The sequence below is a fragment of the Rhagoletis pomonella genome, unplaced genomic scaffold, assembly GCF_013731165.1.
Source record: "Rhagoletis pomonella isolate Grant_MI unplaced genomic scaffold, Rhpom_1.0 Rhpom_scaffold_00005, whole genome shotgun sequence".
NCBI lineage: Eukaryota > Metazoa > Arthropoda > Insecta > Diptera > Tephritidae > Rhagoletis > Rhagoletis pomonella.
Window position 1 is genome coordinate 16,894,121 of NW_023458559.1, and position 22,973 is coordinate 16,917,093.

Here is a 22,973-nt window from a genome sequence, read left to right on the forward strand (position 1 = left end):
GTTGCTGATAATCTTCAATAGGAATGTTTTGGTTGCTGATAATGTTCAATAGGAATCTTTTATGTAAACTACTGATTCTGTATCATACATTGGATGATGTCATCGGTACAGTAGTGTATTTTCTGTTACACTAACTCGCAGTTTGGTGATAACCAGGGAACGGATTTTATGGAAATTGCCTTTTTTTCTGCTAAAGAGATAGAGTATATTCGATTAAGAATGTCCACGATTTAGCTTTCCCTGATTCCATATATACACATTTGAAGTTGCCTTTTTTTGCCTTTTTTAAGATATTTGCCTTTTTTAAGATATTTTCCTTTTTTTGCCTTTTCTACCTTTAAAAAAGTGATTATAGCATTTACAATTTTTTTCTTAAGATTAAAAAATATACACATGCCCATGCGGCTTATAGAAGCACAGGGACCTCTTGCCAAATTGGTGTTGAAAAAATTCAAAGCCGTGTTCTCAGCTAACGTAGGCTTGAAGACAATAAGGGGTGTGGATAAAATTGTAAAGGGCGAGGAAAACGCCCTTTTTTCTAATAATATGAACGTTTCAAACGTTCCATATTTAAATTGGGCTCCACTTGTATCAACTTACGTCGAGCGCACATTTATTACATTCAAGGCTTTTCTTCGCGAAAATCGAATGAAAATGCTGCCAGAAAACTTCAAAATGCATCTTGTGGTTCAATGTTACTACAACTATACAGATTAAAGTTTTATGAGTTAGAAATTCGAAAGGATAAAATAGTCAAAGATTCAAAGTACAAATTTTTCATATAATGAAACTAGTTCATAGTTTTTCTCTTTTTACTTGTAATATAAGCATTTCTAAAATAAATATATTTTTTGATTGTTCTTCTTCTCTTATTTTGCTTTTTTTCAATATCTTTTTTTTTTGCCTTTTCCTGCCTTTTTCGCTATTTTGTTTTGCCTTTTTTGCCTTTTTTGCAATACCTAGTGCCTTTTCCTGCCTTTTTCGCTATTTTATTTTGCCTTTTCCAGCCTATTTCGTTACTTTATTTTGCATTTTTTATAGGTTTTTATGTCCTAAAAATCCGTTCCCTGGTGATAACGTTCGCCTTGCTCATCAGATTCAGTTGGCAACTGTTGAGGGAGTTGATCAAGATGCTGATGCAAGAGATGAATTTTGTACGTCATACTAACCCCAATTTCATCGAAAGCTGCCAACATGTTTGCAACAGATTGCCTGTAGTTGTCTTTGCGTTCTTTACCCAAAAGTCCTTTAATGACTGCTGTCAATGCGAGCCATGCATTTAATTCTCGGTCTGTCAGAACTTGGTCAAAACCTTGACGACTCATTAGTTTCCGTATGTCGGGACCATTAACAACCCCTTCCTGAATTTAGGCGTTACTTAGTCTTGGGAAAATGTCTTTTAAGCGGTTGAATACTGCTGGTCTTTTTGCGATACATTTCAAAAAATTTTTAGCAATGCCAAGTTTAATGTGGAGCAACGGCAACTGGCCAAATCATTAATTTAATTTTTTTACTTAAAACTTTTCATAACTAACATTTCAAAGTTATATTTTTTTCCACATTTTTATAATTTCTTTTTCAATGGTTCTTCAAAACCAACACTTAAAAAATTGGTACATAAGAAATGAGAAGTACATTAATATTAAGCTGGAAAACGCAAGTTTTATTGAAGAAACTGAGAAGCATATTATAGATCAAACAGAAAGCAAAAAAGACTTAGTTTTGTGGAAAATATGTTCAAAAAGCATGAAAAAAATCCAACAAATTGCTTCATAAGCGCTACAAAAATTTTCTAAATCAATTTTTTTTTACATTTTAATTGTTGCACAGGTCTCTAGCAATAATTTGGCTTTAACAGATTGAAAAAATATCAATTAGTCGGCGAGTCATAGCCAAAAAAACCATATAAACAATATGCTGAAAATCGGCATTTAACTGCAAAGTTCGAAGGTCGATTAAAACAAAATTCGAACTAACATAAACAAACGCCGCGATACGGGTCTTCTAATTTAGCCTCTATTTTCAACCCTCAGAATCGACCTAACTTTTGCTAACCTGAATTTGTTCCACAGTGTTATGCTATGCTCCACTCAGCTCACTACAACTCACCTTATCTCATCTCAACCCATCTCAAGTCAGCTCAACTCACCAGTGTTGCCGTTTTAGCACTTTGGTGGCTAGAATTAGCTACCACATACTTTTTTTGGCCACATAAATTTAAAATTGCCCCTAGCCCTTTTTTTAGCCCTTTGGAGAATTTATTTATACCTTACGTTTTCATACATACATACTGTAAAAGTGTTAGGGCTGTTAACTTATCTATTAATTTATCTATAGTGGCACGGTTGCCACTTTGGTACAGTTGTACCAAATATGGGCCTTTTTTCTCCGTTTGGGCCTTTGGGCCTTTTTTGTTTGTTTTGGGCCTTTTTGAAACAACTACGCAACTATGGCTATCCGTTCGTTTGGCGTTGGTGAGAGCTACCCGTTTGTTTGAAATATGCAGCACTCGCTGCAGCTGTTGTTTGTTCTATTAATTTTTATTGCCATACTGCAGGAGGATTCTGACAAAGAATTTCGAGAAAATTTTCGAATATGCAGTTTTATAGCCCGTTTAATTTTAATAAAATAATGTACAAGTCTCAAGTCACTGAAAATTGCCGTTGATCTTTTACAATTTTTTTGTAGAGGGTGTTGTGCGTTTTCTTCTATAGATATAACGCATAGTCAAAATCTATTTTTATATGGAAGAAAACGCGCGACACCCTCCATATATCGCACAATCAAAATTTATTTTTATATAGAAGAAAACGCGCAACATCCTCCAAAAAAAAAATTAAAAAATCAACGGTAATTTTAAGCGACTTGAAACTTGCACTTTGTTTTACTAAAGCTGAACGGGAACTGCATACTCAAAAATTTTCTAGAAATCCCAAATAAAAATTTTGAAGTTTTGATACACATTTTTTAATATTTATGAACTTTATATAAAGTATGAAGCTTTGATATATGGATTATATCAGGGGTGGGCAAGGCCGAGGCCGAAAAGAGCCACATGTAAACTCTAAATGCTGAGTCAAACCACGCCAACTGTGTCAATGAATTTCCATTGATTTTCTGGAAAGTGAAGACAATTGTGGGAATCTGTAGATAATTATAGAACAAAAATACACTTTGGACGGTTTTTCGAAATTGCACTTCGTTTTTGATTTTTTTTTGGGATTATAAAAATATTGCAGTTTTTGAGAGAAAAATTCGTAACTCGCGACCCATTTGATGAAACTTGATGAAATTTTTTTTGAGAGTTGCTGAAGCTGTATGTAGAGAAAATTTATTTTTTTACACGAATTGAAAATATTGCAATTCTCGTTAACGTTTAATATTAAAAAAAGTATATTTATGTATTTTTGATGGACGGAAAAAAATGTTATTTTATTTTGGGCCTTTTTACTTGCATATTGTGGTACACAAAATTTTATTAAATTGGCTACCGTGTTTGGGAGTTAAAAATTATAAAATGCGACTATTTAAACTTGTAAGAACTAAGTAGTTATTAGTTTAATTAATAAACTGTGTCAGGATAACACTTTGTGATGAGTTTTCGTACGTTTTAATATTACACTATTCTGGATATTTTTATCTTATGAGAGAGCAGATGCCATTTCGTCGGAATTTTGCTGTTGGATATTTTTTACTGGAGATTTCAAACGAACGTACCTATTACCGGCAATAAATTTGTTTCCGAGGCCGCAACGTTTTCTTGTTGCCGGCAAAAACAAAACGAATTTGATATAACTATTTTGAACATATGTATCTAACAAATTTATGTACGCTTATTTATGTAATTAGATATAGAGAGTACAGTGCACCACGTATCAGGCAGGTAAATATACAAATTTTTAATCTACTTGCTTACACACTTACATAAGCTCATACCATGTATGTAGGTATGTCGCGATTGAAGCACAGGAATGCGGGCATTATTTAAATATTTGCTCTCGAACAATGTGATAAAATAATATAGTACGACCTACAAAAAACACGCAGGAAGGATAAGTCTGTGTGTGCCCAAAAATATGTAGTGGAAACATTCATACGTATGTAGTTGTCTAACAATCGAAATATAAATAGCCATCACAATTTAACAACTGATAAAATTGAAAAATTTACACATTCATATTTTGTTCGTGTGCGCGTGTGCGGATGAATTCTTTTCTAAATAAACGATCTCCAATAAATCGGGCCTGATTCGCAATATCCTTTACAATTTATGCGCTACACCCCACATATATACATATGTATGCGTGATTTTACCAACTCTACACAGCACATCCGCCCAACGATTCGCTTCCACTCGCACACACACGTACACTCCCAATAACCCACACCATCGCAAGCGCTAAGGGGCCAATTCTCCTTTCACAGCCATTTGTGTGTTATTGTTTTGTTTTGTTGTGGTTAGGTGTTTGGGCGGTAGTGGGTATCCAGTTTGCTACCCTTCAACGGGTAGTTGTAAACTCTTGTTGTTTGCATTGTTTCTTCCGCGTTGGTTATTCAAGTTAGGTTGTTGATAACGCTCCATTCGTAGCTGCTTTGCTCCGTTTCTGTTTTTTGTTCAGTCTGTTGCACGGCGGTTCTCAAATTTTTCCTGTGTTGTCGCTCATTTTGTGTCTTTCACTAGCGGGCTTCGCATTGTTGGAGCGCATGGGCGCGAATTCAAAATGTAATAAAACGACAACATAGCGTTGCGTGCTTTGATTGAATACCTTTTCGGAAAATTGTTCCATGGCTTTAGGTATGTGATATATGCGTATGAGTGCCTAAATAAACTGAAAGGTGTGTGCAACAATGCTTGCCATTTGTATTATCTGAAAACACTTGTCAATTGACGCGCAACGTGATCGGATGCAATTCGAGATTATAAAAAGTTTTGCGGAAAGTTCGTCGGTTTTTTATTGTTTTGAAGCGGCTTTCAAGGATACTGACAGTTTTCGAAACACACTTTTATGTAGTTATTTAAAAATTAATATTTATAGTTATAAAAGAAATTGTGTAAATAAATCAACTTTCTCAGCAAAGATACATGGAGTGCAATATTTTTATAATTGAAGACAGTGAAAATTTAACTAAAAATTTTCGATATTAGTGCAATAAAAATACTTCCAGACACAACTTATAATTTATTAAAGGATAACCAAATCAAACACGGTGAGAAACTTCATAAATTGTTGCAACACTTTTTTACCAGTGCCCGAACTGCAAGAATAACAAATCGATATAAAAAATTAAGCTATCAACTCCTTGATTAAAAACTGCGCGAAGGCCAAATTGTCTCTCAGCCGTAATAAATGAAAACGACAGTATTAATTAAAGGTATTTGAAAACATAAAACACATAAGTCTGCAAACAGGGGGAAAGACTCTGGGTTTTTGAAATTAATCGGGAGTATTCGCATGTGGCTGAATGGTTAGGGTTCGTGGAGTCTGGGTTCGATACCTGGTCCGGGAAACTTCTAAATTAAGAAAAGTTTTATCTAACAGCTTTCGGCCCTCTGCGGACAATGAGTATATTTCGGCCATGACATCCATTTGATCTTTGGCGTAAAACTGGCGAGCAGTAACTAGACCAAACAATTTTTTCTTCATCAGTTCACATTCTTTTCCATTGTGTTGTTTTTTTATTTTATTCTTTTTACGTACACATATGCAAATTGAGATCGGAATTAGCCCGCAATTGGAAAATTAAAATTGGCTTTCTGACTTAATGTTCTTTGCCGATTTGATGGAACATTTGCAAAACTTGAGTTTGGCTCTACAAGGAGAGAATAAAAATGTTTTTGATATTTCGCAAATTATTTTAAGTTTTGAAGCTAAACTACGTATTTTTATTCATGATCTAAATAAAAGAATATTTCATAATTTTCCATGGCTAGAAAAAAATAATGCACATAATTTAAAAGCAGATTTTGATAAAAGATTCGCCGATTTGAAATTATTTAAATGTACGTTTGCACACAGTCCAACAAAATTGAAACACTGTTATGTTGACTAAAATATTACAGCCGATTCTTATAGGAATTTCCCCGTAGAATCCGACCCTAAAGATATTCGATTGGCCCTAGTTTTCGAGCAACTTAGGGTGCCGAAAAACGCGTTTTTGGACGCTGTCGAGCTTCTGTAAAACAATAAATTGATGCAATATATATATATATATATATATATATATATATATATATATATATATATAGGATATGATAGCTTAAACACCCTTGAATACTCAAAATCAAAAAATTATGGTTAAACGGTGAACGGCCGTTATCCACTTACTGCAGAAATTACTGTACCAATCTTTGAAGTACAACTCGAGGTTTCATGGATTAATCACCAAATACCGATGGATACTGACCCTAGCAGTGGAAATGAAAATGAGGAAGACATCTCTAAACCCAAGTTGCTTGAAAACTATAGCCAATTAAAAATTTCAAGAATAATCCTATAAGGATTGCAATATTTTAGTCAACAAAAATTTTGTTGGCCTGTGTTATGTTCTCTTAGATGAAGTGAGCTTCAATTTCAATCTCTTTAGAAATTTCCAGATTCATTTAACAAATGTGATCAAAAACATGCAAAAGAAGAGTTAAAAAACCCGTGCGTACTCGTATAAAAAAACTGTTTCCAATTGCTTTCAGTGTTCGGACTATATTTTTTTTATTTTGAGTATTAAAGGGCAGTGTTTAGGCATTTATATCCCCCCCACCGACAGATACATTGCATCAATTGATTGTTTTACAGAGGCTCGAAAGTGTTCAAAAACGCTTTCTTCGGCCCCTTTAAACCTAAGGTGCTCGAAAACTAGAGCCAATCCAATATCTTTACGGTCAGGTTCGGATTCTACGGGAAAAATCTCATAAGAATCGACTACAATATCTTACGCGACTGAATTTTGTTGGGCAGAGTAATTCAGGATGAATTTACAATATCCGAAATACTCCTTTTTAAGAAAAGCGAAGAAGAGTTGGAGTTTTTGTAATTAAGAGAAGATAAGCCACTAGAAATGCAACATAAAGCTTTGCCATTGCTTGAATTCCGGCAACAAGTACCAGATTTAAAATATCCGCTGTTGATAACAGCTGCGTGCCGTATATTTTCAATTTTAGGTACAACGGATAACTGTGAGTCTTTGTAATCTACAATGAAATGCGTATTGTCGAAATACCGTACACAATTAGTTGCATTCGCGTACCTGATAATTATTGAAAGTTATAAAAACTATCAGCTTTTTGTGTTCGCGTACGCAAAAAACTTGCAAAGTAGGGGAAATTGAAAGAGCAAAATGCCATTTAATTTTGAGGGAAAGCTGCTAGTTTCTAGTGATGTTCGAAATAGCGATTTTTCAGTATCAGTGAAAAGAGTGACTGCGATTTTTAAATCACAGTGATTTTTTTATGGCTATTGCGATTGCTAGTTCTTTTAATAACACAGAAATGTGTAATAATTCTAATAAATGATGAGAACTCAGTGTTGGTGCATGTACGGATAATTCCCTAACCGTAGGGATTTCAGTCGAAAAAATGAATGTAGGGAAAAGAGGGAAAGAGGAAAAGTTTCATTTATTCGCTCAAAAATTGCCATATTTCGCTTCGTTTTTTAATAATATTTAAAGCCATATTAACTCTTTGATACAAATTTTGAAATAAATAAAAATAATAAATAAATAAGTTTTGAAATAGAAACGCAAATAACGCGATCAAGCAAATCGAACTGCGTACTTGAAAAAACGCAATATGTATATATACGAGTATATTCACAATGAATATACGAAAATTGTAAAATCACCATTTCTACCATCATAGAGAAAAATCACCATTCGCTACTTCTGTTGACTAGCTATTGCCAAATGTGATGTTCATTACCAGCGAAATATCATGCGAGTAGAAAAATCACCAGTCACTGACATTGTGGCCTAGCAGTAGCAGTCACTATAAGCGATTTTTAAATTACAGTGATAAAATCACCAGTAGAGAAATATCGTTCATCACTACTAGTTTCTGCAGGAAAAATGTTTGACAACAGCAATTTTCCAACAAGAAAAAAGCTGGCTGGAATTTACGCAAATCCCTAAATTGAATTTGATGGTTTGGAAGTTAAAATAGTAAAATGCGACTAATTAAACTTATAAGAAGTAAGTAATTATTCGTTTAGTCAGTGAACTGTGTCAGGGTAAGACTTAGGGATTTGTTTTCCTTCGTTTTCAATTTCTTTGAATGTAAACAAAATTTCTATCAGCTGTTCGTCTAACTTGCAAATTTCTGCAAATTTTCTGTTCGCGTACTATTTTGGATATTTTTCTCTTGTTGTGAGAGAACAGTTGTTGGACATTTTTTACTGAAGATTTGAAACGAACGTACCTATTGACTGACCAACATTTAACAGAACTGTTACGAACGGCTGACGTAAAACCATATTTTGAAATTTGGCCAAAGGGATCTTTTGAATTTTTTTTTAATATCTATCTTACGTACATTAGATTAATAATAAAATTAATGGTTTTCATTTCTAATAATAATTTTATTTAAAAATAAAGTTTTTGTTTTTGTTGTTTTTTTTTGTGGCTCTTGGTAGCATTTAGAATTTACATGTGGCTCTTTTTGGCCTCGACCTTTCCCACCCCTGCCATATATAAATAAGAGAGTGAGTATTGCAAGAAAATTTGGTATTAGATAAGGATTTGATAACACCGTGCAACAGTCAATTTTACACACAAAAAAATCAATATATTCACAAAACTGGGGGCCAAATATAGTAATTCTGCGTTTCTAGTTTTTTACTCTGACGTTAGGATCCTTTTAAAAGGACTTTGAAATTTCTAGAATATGATTGAATAAAAAAATTATTCAAAAGATTCGGTGCATTGTAGAATAACAATATGGTTATCAATCAAAAGGAAAAATTCTGTAGAATAGAAAAAAAATTAAATTTTTGAGTGCACCAGGACGAATAAGTACTGAAAATGTCCTCTTAAAACTTTATCCTTGAATATCCTTGGAAATTTCCAATATTTATTTTTGAAAAAAATATATATCAAGGACTAATATGTTAACTACTACATCCTCGAATTTTGTCCATCTAACTTTATTAGTTTTAGATAAAAAAAATTTACACTTCTCTTCATAAGATATTGATAGTTACAATATACATAAATGAAGATACTGGAATCATTATTATGGAACCATGTATGCGTTCTAAAAGAACACCCTGACCGTATGACGTACGGTTTAAATACCTTAATTGTTTTGTATTCAAGGGCGCAGCCAGCCTTTCACCTAGGGGGACAGGAGTTTGTATAGACGGAAAAAATGTTTTTAATCAATTTTTTTTTGAGTATATAAATAGAATTTTTTAGTTTCAGGAAAGTATAAGTTTTCTGGACTCCTTTACAACGGTTTAAATTTTTTAAAAATCGGTTTGTAATTTTTTTTTTCAAATAATTTTTTTATAAAAAAATATATTTTTCGCTTTTAGGTGTTTTTTCTCCAATTTTCATACACGAAGTATTGCATTCTCCACAACTTTTGTACCTACATTTTTTTGTTAGACGGTTAGATCACGGCCGGGAACGTGCCAAACATAGCTACTAGCCCAGTTAAATTAGATAAAATTGGTAGGAAAATTAAAAAAAATTTGTAACAGCGATTTTTTGATGCAGTTTACTTCTATTTGACACGTAGATCATAGATCCACAGTCTCGCCCCTAAATTTCATTTGGAAACATTCCGCCATCTTGGATTGAATTTTTTTTTTGGTTTTTTGCGATTTGCAAGCTTATTTTTTTTATTAAGAAATGGTTAAATACAAATATGTAGAGAATTTAATTTCCCACATATGTTAAATAGAAGGTTTTTTTTTTTTAATGAGGGCAGGTGAAAGTGTGGAAATGAGTTTTACGGCGCATCCCGTACATCGCTATGGTTATCGCGTTCCCGGCCGTGATCTAAGCGTCGTACAAAAAAAATTTAGGTACAAAAGTTGTGCAGAATGAAATTCTCTACAACTTTGGAATTTCAGTATGTATGTATTCAACAGAAATTGTCAAAAAATGGCGAAACCCGTGACAATGTAAAGTTTTTTTTTCAGTTTTCGCTAAATTTTACAATAAAAAATGCTATTTTTAAAAAACCTTCTATACAACAAATGTGGGAAATTAAATTCTCTACATATTGTATTTAACCATTTTTTACTAAAAGTGCAAAATAAGCTTGCAAATCGCAAAAAACCAAAAGAAAACTTAAATCCAAGATGGTGGAATGTTGCCAAATGAAATTTAGGGGCAAGACTGTGGATCCAAAATCTAGGATTCAAACAAAAGTAAACTGCATCAAAAAATTGATGTTACCATTTTTTTATGAAAAAGGCAAATTTTACTAGGCTAAGACTACGTCTATATTTTTAGTTTTTTAGTTATGTACATATAATAATAAAAAATAAAATTTTTTACCCAAAGTCCTATTTCGAACTTCGAAGGTCTATGTCTCGATTTCGGGGGCTAACTTCGAAAAACGGAGAAATTACTTTTTTACATATGACTCAATCTCTTAAAAAAAATTGGTTTGGCCCAATACCCAGCCGAGTGCTGTACAGTGTAATGATTCCAGTATCTTCATTTATGCATATTGTAACTAACAATATCTTATAAAGGGAAGTGTAAAATTTTTTTTATAGAACTAATAAAGGTAGAAGGACGAAATTTGAGGACGTGGTAGTTTACATATTAGTCTTTGACGTCTATATTTTTTTAAATAAGTATTGGAAATTTCCAAGGATATTCAAGGATAAAGTTTTAAACGGACATTTTCAACACTTATTCGTCCTGGTGCACCAGAAAATTATTATTTTTTTTCAGTTCTACAGAATTTTTCCTTTTTTGATAACCATATTGTTACTCTACAATGCACCAAATCTTTTAAATAATTTTTTTGTTCAATCATATCCTAGAAATTTTAAAGTCCTTAAAAAAAACTTAAGGTCAGAGGTCGTGTGTTTTAAAAATGTTTGGTTTTTGTCGTACGGTGTAATATTGCGTCTGCTGTTCTTGCGTTGCATAGTTTTCAAAGGTTGGAAATATGTAAAACAAATTTTGCCTTACTTCCCATTGCTTATTTATACTATTTGTAATAAAAACAGTTTACTGACAGAAGCAAAAAGAACTTTGTTTGTTCCAAAAATACAATTAAACAAAAAATGTGATATAACTCACATGAGGAAAGTAATGTATTGCTGGAAAACCTTGAAATGTTTGCATGGAACCATGCCGCAAAAAATAGGGGAAGTAATAAAACAGCTTTCTCGCTTTATTTTCGGCTTTGGACATTCGGCTGCCTTATAGCAACGTATATACTTACAAGTATGGAATCCTATGCCCCTTTTTGTCTATCCTCCTTGTAACAGCGGACGTGCTTGCCAAACTGAAAAGCATGATGGCGGCAGTGTTTGACAGGCACGTTCGATGATGCGAACGGCAATGGAAGTTAAGAAATGGAAGATGGATGACATGAGATGAAAGAATTATGTAATAGCAGAATGTCGAACCAAAACGAATTTCAAAAATCTGGCAATGCTAATGACGTCAAAATGAAAGAAATGCAAAATAGCTAAATGTCGAAACAGAAGAAATAGATGGCCGGCACGTGTTCAAGGGTTTCGTGCAACAAAAAGAGTTGTTATGTTGCGCCATTCAATATTAAAAAAAAATTAATGCGGTTAAATACTATTTTTTATTAAGTGGAAAAAACTACATATTTCGCCAGCCAAAAAGTGTATAAATAAATATATAGCATATTGCTATAAGATTTATTTATAACAAGTAAGAAAGTCTAAGTTCGGGCGGAGCCGAACATTAAATACCCGGCGCAAGTATTTAATATATGACTTTCACCTTTCCGAAAGCTACCGCTACATGGTAAGCCGGGACGTATCAATTTTGAGTAAATTAGAGTCCTTAAATTTCGAACTTTTGAAGTTTCAAGCATTTCTGAAATTTACCGTTATATGAAAAGCGGCCTCAACTTTAGTCCGATTTCAATAATTTTCAACATTTTACTTTTATGTGGCAAGCACAATAACCATACCGAGTTTGGTACAAACTGGTATAACGGTTACCGATATACATATATATGATCATAAGTGGGCGGCGCCACGCCCATTTTTCAAAATTTTTTCACAAACGTATTTCTTGGTTAGACTGCTTTTACACAGTTAAAGTATTGAATTCAATTCTGCTCGCATGTGGAAGAGAGGGGGTGAGAAGGAAAGGGACGAGTACACATGCGTCTGTACCGTCAAGCCGTTTCAACTTTCTTGCTTTGCTTTTGGCATTTTCGTTGCTCCCCATTTAAAGAACCAAAAACTTGAATTCAACAGAATTGAAACGTGTAAAAGCAAATAGAAAACACAAAAGAGAATGAGCAAGAATTGCTTTCAAGTACTTGAATCATGTAAATCGGGTGTTAAGAATTGTTGCAAGCATCAATTTTGAATAAATTAGCTTTAATATTTACTGATTTATCGAAGATTTTGTATTTCTCTAAATTACCGTTATATGGGATGTGGTTGTGGTTATTATCCGATTTTAAAAATTTTTGGGCCATTTGGTATGGTGTACCAAGGCCAAAGACTGTGCCAAGTTTGGAAGAAATTGGTGCAGCGGTTACCAAGATATACACATGTAACCATAAGTGGGCGTGGCTACGCCCATTTTCCAAAAATTTATAATATCCTTGTCTTTCGTCTGAAAATTATTGTAAATATCAATTTTGAGTGAATTATGTTCAGTAGTTACTAAAATATCGTAGTTTTCGTATTTCTGGAAATTACCGTTATATGGGAAGTGGGCGTGGTTACAGTCCGATTTCGCCCATTTTCAATACCAACCTACCTTGGATAAATGGAAACCTACATACCAAATGTCGTTGAGATATCTCAATTTGTGCTCGAGTTATCGTGTACACGGACGGACGGACAGACAGACATGGCTTAATCGACTTCTCTATTCATTCTGAGCATTTATGTATACATGTGTCTATATCTATCTTGATTCTTGATTTTGGCTGTTACAAACAACCGTTATGTGAACAAAATTAATATACCCTTGTGTACAAGAGCGCTCGGGTATAAAAACGGTATATGCTTATGGCTTAATTCATAAAAAATAAAATAGATTTAAAGAGCTCTATACAAATAACTTTTAATTAACTTAACTTTTTGTGCACCCATCTCTTTTTCTGTTCATTATTTTCAAATTTTACTCTTTCTTAATACTCATTTGACTGAGTTTCAATTACGCCCAGCAAAAATCAAAATATTTTATAAGAATTTGTTGACCGTTTTATAACGGCATTTAAAGCTTTTTTTGTCGAAATTGAAAAGATTTCCTCCTTCGCACACTTCTCTCATGCTTTTTTATCGTAGTTATTATTCTGTTGACATCTAAATTGCCATACATTTTATGTCGTGCCAATACATTGTTTTCCTGCGTTTCCTCTGTGAACTTTTATAACTACATTCATAAAAATATTAGTAATTTTGGTTTATATTTTTTTTTAATCTTGCTATTGCTGAATATCAAAAAGGAATTAACAAATAATAAAAAGTTAATTACAATTTTAGTGAATGGTTCTTGCAAACAATATTTTTTGTGGTTGAAATGACTTGATCGCCGGTAGGAAGTAATTAGTTTTTTTTGCTACAACCAAAGCAGAAGGGAAGGAAAAATAGTTGTTCATCAACGATTTGTCTGAAATATCGTTCTTGAAACGCGCCACTGATCACTAAATTTATAAAAATCAAATTTTTTCACTTAGTAATTGTTATATTTTTCTTCATTGTGGTAATTTTCCACATCATCACAGCAGCTGGCTGTCAAACTGAAACCAAAAAAAAAAATATATAGCAGAACGTTCAGGGTTCAATCTTCTTTTCTATGATTATTGTACTGTTGTTTTGAATTTCTCAATTTTGACAATTCTGATCTAAAAGTAAACGGAACCTCAGAAACTTTAAATGCACTGAAATTCACTAATACCTACTTCCGCCAAAATCACCTTTTTTCGTATTTTCCTTGTTGAAAGTTATTTTAAATCATATATTTTTATCGCCTTATTTATAAAAAAATAAAAATTAGAAAAACCTTTTTAAATTTCCGTTTGCAAACATTTTTCAATTTATAAACCTTTTTTTAAAGCTACTTTAGTTTTTATGAATAAGGTTATTAGAATTTAGCACAATTAAAACACGTTCCCTATCGAAAAATTTATTATTAAGGAAATTGGCTGTTCTCACATTTTCTTTCAATATCCAATTCGACTTTGTTTACTTTTTGCACAGATATGTCATCGCCGCCAGGACGGCGCAATTTTGTATTCTATCTTTCTTGTCAAATATGCATTATATCTAACTGTTATACTACCATTAATGGAAACCATATTCATTAAAATCGTTTCAATTCGTAATAAAAGTAGTTTACATACTTCTAGTATAAATATATTTTTTAATATAACTAGATTTTTATATTCTAAAATAAATCAACAATCTCAAGATTTATAAAAAATTTGTCTTCAAAAAATACGTTCCAAAGCATCCCTGTTGATATCATATTTCATATGCAAATTAGAATAGAAACTTTTTATACAAAAGATTTTCCGCGATATTCATCATACAAATTTATCATCTTACTTGTCCGTATGTCGCTCTGGAAAGAAATATATTTTAATTTATATGTTTTCTTAAAAATAAATGCAAATTTACATATTTTTTTTCACCGGCAGGCACGAATATGGTATTTAAAACAGAAACAATGGCAGCGAATTTTACACATATTGTTGTATTTTAGCGCAAACCGATAGTTTCAAAAATATTTTAAATTATTGCCTGGAACATACACATTTATCGTTATTATTGGAAATGCAAGACTTGGCATGCATTTTTGATTTCTTATTTAATCAATTCAAATGAATAAAAACACTTTTTTCTAAAATATTTCTCAATTTACATTTTAAAGATTTTTTTTAAACTTGAATGTAACTCTGTGCGGAGAATGAGAGAATTGAAAATCAGGTGATCTCAGCTGTTTTCAAATGTAAACAAACAAAATGGCGCTTTCCATAATTGAAAGCCTGTACAATGCTTATAGTCAAATCTTAAATGCAATATTTTAAATAAGGCAGTGTCCAAATCAAAATCTCTCTTCTCACTCTAATATTACTTCACCTGGTATAATTCCACCATGGGTGAGGTGCATGAAATAGCACCATACGCAATAATTCCCATTACTTGGACATTAAGAAGTGGTTTCAGAAGTGAACTAGTGTCATTTTATTATTATTGTTTTTTCTAAACGGTTAGTATGCCACGAGTGCATAATTGCGAAAGAAGTGAAGGGGGCGGGGGACGCGAGCGCGAGCGTGACGTCGAACGCAGACCGCCGCGACGCTGGGCACTTTCAAAATAACTTGTTCATGTATAACTTTTTGTCAAATGTAACTGGGTGACTACCTATGTGCACTATTTTGCTTTATTACTCAATTGTTAAGTTTAAAAGTTGGTCTTATTGCTTAATGTTATACCCGGTTTCACCAATCAATTTTAAATTTATCAGACTGTTATAATATAAAATAACACAATTTGTTTGATAAGTCTTAAAATTAATTCATGAAACCGGGCATTAGTGTTATATCTCATATGTAAGAAAGATTTCGATAGTATCGAGTATTTTGCACTACCACTATCGAAACTATCGAATGTATGCACTATCGATAGTTTTCCAACACTAATACCCATACGTATACATATACGTATTTCAGAGGCGGACCCAGCAGCATTTCTAGGGGGAGGGGGGGAGGGTATTTTTCAACATATATCGTGTATATAGATTTAAATATCACCGCAATTTAAATTTTTTAGAGTTTTGATAGTTTTTAATTTCTTGAAGTTTCCCATTTTTAATAACTTGAGCGGAATTCCAAAGTTTTCTAAACTTTCAAAACTTTGTGAATTTGAGAAATTTTAGTAAATCCCAATAATTCAATTAATTCAATATAATGATGAATACTAGATTTCTAGAAATTTTTTATCTTTCAAAAATTTTGAGAATTGTAGGAATTCTAAAAAAATTTTTCAAAGTAAAAGTGTCGAATATCCAAAATTGATTAAACGAAATTAAAAGTTTTCGAGTGTTGAAAACATTTTCATATTTCGTCGTTTTTGAAAATTTAAAAAATTTTCGTAATTCTTGAAGATTAAAAAAATTTTCGGACGTTGATGTTTTCAAAATTTTCAAAAAATTTAAAATTCTCAAACCTTGTTACATCAATACAAAATTTTGGAAAAGTTCAGAAAAGTGGAACAATTTTGGAATTTTTCAAGATATTAACATTTTTAGAATTCTAAGTATTTTCTATTTATTACACACGAGTACATGAACAAAAGAATTTTTCGACAATTTGTGATGTTTCACATTTTTACATTTTAGGATGGATTTTGGGATAAATAATATTCGCAAAATTTTGGAAAATATAAACATTTATAAAATCTTAATAATTTTGTACATTTCAAAATATTCTCATTTTACCAAAATTTCTAGAATCTCCCAGATTTCGATAGTTTTTGAAATTTTGGAAATTATCCTAAAAATAAGAAATCTTAAGAAATTTAATAATATAAAGTTCAAAATTTGTGTAAAATAATACAAATTCGAAAATATAACAAAAAAAATTAAAAATTGAAAATTAAGTACATAATTTCAAAATTTTGATAATTTAGTGAATTCGAAAAACTGATAGGCCTACTTAAATAACACAATACTTCGAGTTTAGCACACAGCTATAATTTCAAACTGAAATGAAATTTGACACTGTTTTTCCATGAATTAAAATTTTCAAAAGCATCCATTCATTAGGTTTGTTCCCCAAGCTTCTCGGAGTCACTTCGAGTTACATATACACGCTCCACAAGTAAGTTTTCGAGTTTCTTTGATATACGCTCACAGTTTGAACTTTTGCTCGAGTTTTTCTACAAATAGCTTGTGGGCCAAACCTGTTATATATTCTTGTAATGATATTTCACGATATTCAGTTGAATATTATGAAAATACATGTTACACAGTATTGGGGGGGAGAGGGGGAATTTCCCCAATTTCCCCTACCTGATCCACCACTGCATATTTACAGAAAAAGAGAAAGGATTGAAAAAATTAAAAAAGGAACATATAAACATTTTCGAAGTCAATTCTATCATTTGGATCTTGATCTTATTTGAATTTAAAATACAACTTAACTTTTAACTGAGATTGTGGGATGGATTAACACCACAATTACGATAAACATAAAAATATCCTCATTAACAAAGTATGTGGCAAACTATCGCGAAAAAATTAAAAAATGAACATATACACATTTTCGAAGTCAATTCTATCATTTGGATCTTGATCTCATTTGAATTTAAAATACAACTTAACTTTTAACTGAGATTGTGGGATGGATTAACACCACAATTACGATAAACATAAAAATATCCTCATTAACAAAGTATGTGGCAAACTATCGCGACCATCGATAGTACTGCCCTATCGGCTGAAAGTGACAATCGACAGAGTCGATAGTTGCCCATAAACCATCGGCAACTATCGACGGTATCCGCTATCGATAGGTTGCCACCACTAATCTCAACAGCAAGATATCATGTGAAGGTAAGATTTTCGGCTGGCATGATTTGGAGAAAATGCTAGCAATATATATTTCCAGATGCCCAATTTTCAGCTAAAAACGCTGTGACGTGTTTATATTTTATAAGCGCAAAAGTTTTAAGACCTCTCCACTGATATTCGAGCGAGTGGAGGGAATCAAATTTCAACCCGAATCTGAGGTCCGTTTGACTTCCGTCAAAATTTCGAATAAATTGCGAAAAACCGAAAAAAATGCAAAAAATTCGCTTAGTTTATAGTTTTAATAAAGCCTTCGGAGTAAATGACGTGCAAAATCGTACGGTTAGGCTTGCCAAATGTCCGGGTCTAGGAGCCGCCGGGCTGGGGGAAAAATCTGCTCGCTGCGGGACTGCCATTAATTGAATGGTCGCCGCGAATAACGTAAACGACAAGATTACAATTTTGCAGAAGTAAAAAGAAAATGTGGTTTTCTACTTTTTCGGTAAAGGAGTATTCAAGTAACTTGCTCTTAAAGTATAAAATACTTATGTTCAATGTACATTGTACATTTATAACTTTAAAGTTAAAGAATATAGTTCTAAGAAAATTGTCGCTTTCAACGTTATTCGCGGCGACCATTCAATTTCTTCTAGTTGCGGTTAAAAACTTTGTGATCCTCCGATTTACTGTAAACAATAAGTTGTTTTCTTTTTAATTTTCGTGTATGATAAAAAATAACATATTCTGAATATGTTGTATTGAATCTAATATCGATTCGCCACTGCATTTCAAAGAAAAATATCTGATTTATAAACCTGTTTTTACGTCCGTCAATTCAATCACTTGATATCCCTTTAGATACCCAGTGGATACTACTTATTATAGCGTATACGGAGTTCAGAGAATCGCCGAAGTTAATTGGTGAAATTCTGTCTGTGCCAGTAAGCAACAAGTCTTATAAGGCATTTGGCAAAGTTGGACCTATCCAAGAAACATAGTGAGGGTAAAACTGATATTGTTCCGATTTCGCAAGCCTACTCACAGTGCTAACAAAGTGACATACTACAACAAACCAGAGATGTTTTCTGTTTTATGAGCAAAGAAACTACCAAACTACTAAGCGTCCTACCATCCTACCAACGAGAAAAAAACCTACTAATTTTGGTAGGAAAAACCCAAAACGGCAACCCTGCTATCAAGCCGAAACTCGCAACATTCTGGAACCAAAATTTCTTAATTTTTTGTGTACTCTAATTCCTAAAGGTTTGAACAAAATTAAATGAAGTTATGTACATATGTATGTACATGTCAAAACATTACACGGTGCGCCTTAAGCGGATTTAAATGAAAGGTCGTGGAACTGAAAATTTTTTATGTATTGTCAATCCGTGAGGCTCCTTGACTATTTCAAAGCCAAACAGAAAATAATAGCCCGAGCCCTTTTTGGTTTTTTCATTGATAATTCATGCAAAGCTTAATTAATAACCAGGGGCCGAAAATAATAATTATTTCAAAAATTTCAATGAAAAAAATCAAAAGGTTCAAAATATCGTAGAATAATTTCGAGTATACATATAAGTGTGCATGTTTTTTCATGCTCTGTATGAATCTCTTACGATTTCAAAATGTTTGAGCTATATCTATAAAAATTATAACTAAGAATTACATTTCGATTTTAAATTAATCGCTCAAAACAAAAAATCATATATCGAGTTAAATTTTGTTTGATCAAAAATAAAACTCATTTTTCGAGTGTTATTTTTTTGCTCTGAAGTAATAATTATTTTGTTAGTTCTTTTCTTTTTGATCAAAAATAATCATTATATTATGAGTTTTATATTTTTGATCAGAAATAATTGTTTATTTTATTGCGTTTAATTTTTTTTATCAAAAATAATGATTATTCTTTGAGTTTTATTATTTTGATCGAAAATAAAACTCATTTCTTGAGCGTTATTTTTTCTCTCAGTACCTCCCTGGTATGTACATATGCTCGTACAAATGTAAACACATATCTATGTATGTGTTCAACGCTAGCAGCGAACAGTGTTGCCAAACATGTGCTTTTCCTACCAAAACTTGTAGGTTTTTTTCCATTTGGTAGGTTGGTAGGCTTGATTGGATTTTGGTAGGTTTCGGGACAATGAGTAATAGTTATTTGCGAAAAATAGAAAATATGTACGTACCTCCAAATATTTTAGCAACCTTTTTACACAAATATTTCACCGGCGCGTTCGTATAATGGCGGCCACGAACATGTAAATATACCTGATTCCTAAGTACAAACGTATACCTTATTATTGCCAATATGCAATACGGACATCCATATATCGTGACCAAAGGGAGAAAAGGTGCCAAGTCCATTTTCAGAAATTTTTCAGGAGAGACGAAAAATCGATGTAGTTTCGTATTACCTGTCATTCTGCATGAAAAACTAAACTTAAAAAAAAATGGACTTGGCACCTTTCATCTTTAGGTAGCGATATAATTCATGGCGTACTTGGACTAAGATTCCAGAAAAGTCTGCAAATGGGCTCGTACTCAACTATATTTCCGGCGGAAGTCTTCCCAATCGAATTCTGTGTTCGCGAATGTCATCGTAGAAGGCAAATGAGGCAAGAATAACTATTATGTCGGACATTCAGGCAGCGTTAGAGGCCTTAGAGTCTTTTAAAACGGCATCAAGGCTTGTAAACTCTTGAACCACCTGCGAGCCCACAATAGCGTCACGCATGAAGGGTTTGAAGGCAGCGAAAGGACTGACTGTCTCGGAAAGCGTGAAGCCCAAATGCGTTTGCATGGTCCCTAGCCTTTCTGTGGTACATATAAAGGATACACTGCAGACCTACTTAGAAGCTAGCTGGGAATAATCACAAATTGCTGCCTACTGGCGGAAGTCAAAGGGAATAAGACAATAAGACAGCAGGAACTCCGAAAGACACCTTGAACTTAGAACTCTTACTGGCAACCTGACAGCACACTGCAAGTTAACGCACGGTTTTAATTAAATGGGTCTTTCTGTAGAGACGGACTATAGGGTTTGTCGGCTGGTGAATGAAACCCCAGAGTATATTCTATGTGCCTGTCCACGAAGCATGAATCGTAGATTGATACACCTTGGAGAACGATTGCCTTCTCCATCTAAAATTTGGAACATGGCCTCATCCAAAGTGCTGAGCTTTTTAAATAGCCTAAGGTTGGAGTGATTACAATTTTGATTTAGCACAATATACCTTCTTAGGTCGCAGCGCGGCTATCTTCGACGTAATAATAATAATATCGTCACTAGACACGAATAAAGAGCTCGGAAAAACTCTTTGGGGAGTTCCGGGGAATACTACTGCACTCGAAAATATAGTTGACCGCGGACATAAGTTTATGGTTCTTTCTTCGCTGTCAAAGAGGTTAACGCGGATTTATTTGCCGTCACCTATGTTAAGAGTCTTTCTTCGCCGAAATTTGTTTACGCCTCTTTTTTCGCTATCAACTTTTGAGCTCGCGTCTTTATTCGTATCTAGTGACGATATGTATATATGTGTAAAGAGACATACATATGTACATATGGATAAGTCTGTACAGTAAAATGGATCATTATACGCATTTAATTTGTTTTTATTAATCTAGTTGTGTTCTAGTTTTGCTAGTTTATGTTAACTATGTTTTTAAAAAATTTGACATTGAAAACAAATATTAAAACTCAAAAAAATGTTTGGTAGGTTTTGGTTGGTTATGGTAGGAAAAAAAATTTGTCTGTGGCAACGCTGCCACCGAATCAGTTTGCGTATTATGTATATTTTCTTCAGTGCTCTGGTTGCAAATACGCGCTGATCAGTTCAGAAATAAAATAGGGGTATTCTCCAAATTGCAAAGCCGTTACACGTAGCACGGATTGCACGGATTGCATAACTTGCAAACACACAACAACAAAATATCTGGGAAACACCATTTCCTATCGCTGCAAATTATGCAACGTCGAAACCCACAGGGGTATTCACGATCCGGTACATACTGTCTAGCGTGGTGCATAGATAGTATGATTGGCTAATTTTGTTGTTGTTTGAACACATGAGACAACAACAATCATGCTATTTATGCTATCTATGCACCATGCTAGACAGTTAGCACCGAATCGTGAATACCCCTCATGTAGGTAGGTAGGTTGTCGCGGTCGTCTATAAGACACACTTAGGCTCAGGGCCCATTGTGATGCCGCATGTTGGGTCAGCAACTCCCAATCCCTCCTAAAACCATTTTGAACTTTGAACGAATTTTAGAAGATCCCTGATTTCGACGCATCTAAGGTCCTCCAAGTTGTCGAAGAATTGCCTACCGAGAGTGGAGAGTCTTCGTCCAGATAGAGCAGGGCATTGGCACAACAGGTGCAGAATCGTTTCCTCCTCTTCTTCATCTTGACAACTTCTACAGAAGTCATGTGAACGTAGGCCAAGTCGATAGGCGTGCTTGCCAATTAGGCAGTGTCCTGTTATGACGGATACTAATAATCTAATATTGGACTTATTTAGACTCAGTAGTAGGCCATTGCGTTTGGCGCTGAGCACCGGCCTTAATTGTTTGGCAGTTTTGCAGGTGATTTCGTCCTGCCACCTTTCGTTCGCTACTTTAGTGAGCCTCTCGGAGATAAGTAGCTTACAAGTTTGCAAGGGTATTCCTATTTCGTCATTTATATCCCCAAAAGGAAGTTTCGTGCCAAGTCGCGCCAGTTCGTCGGCCTTACAATTCCTCTCTATGCCGCAGTGTCCCGGAACCCATATTATCTTTGGGCGAAATGACTCAGCCATCTCGTTAAGAGATGCGCGGCATTTCATGGCCACCATGGAGGTTGTCGACTGCTTCGTGAGGGACTTTATTGCCGCCTGGCTGTCAGTGAAGATATAGATATCACCTTGGGGTATCATATCACACTTTACCAGTTTCGTGGCCCTGTCGATTGCCATCAGTTCAGCCTAAAAAACGATACAGTGGTCCGGGAGACGAAAGCTGAGGGAGATTCCCAGGTGATGGGAATATACACCTCCTCCAACCCTTCCCTCGAGCTTTGAGCCATCTGTGTATACATGGATGGACACTACTTACAACGTCATGCTTCCACACTTCCCTTGCGGGTAGGAGGGTCGCGAATGCTGTAGCGGGTGCAGGTTCCGGAAGTACATAGTCCACCAATCCGGGTAGCCCCGGAAACTCCGTTAATATTCTACCGTGACCATAACTGGTATTTGACCACTTATTTAGAATGTTCATTCGAATTGCCGCGCCACTTGCGA

The 22,973-nt window shown here is 33.8% G+C and overlaps 1 protein-coding gene across 1 annotated transcript in view; it reads left to right on the top strand.

Moving 5' to 3' along the window:
• The first annotated feature begins 4,654 nt into the window (after window positions 1–4,654).
• Window positions 4,655–22,973, top strand: part of LOC118738740 (transcription factor Sox-19a-like) — a 45,287-nt gene continuing 26,968 nt past the window's right edge. The window contains exon 1 of the mRNA XM_036469671.1: window positions 4,655–5,208. The gene's annotated coding sequence lies outside the window, so the exon portion shown is untranslated. The remainder of the gene's footprint in view (window positions 5,209–22,973) is intronic.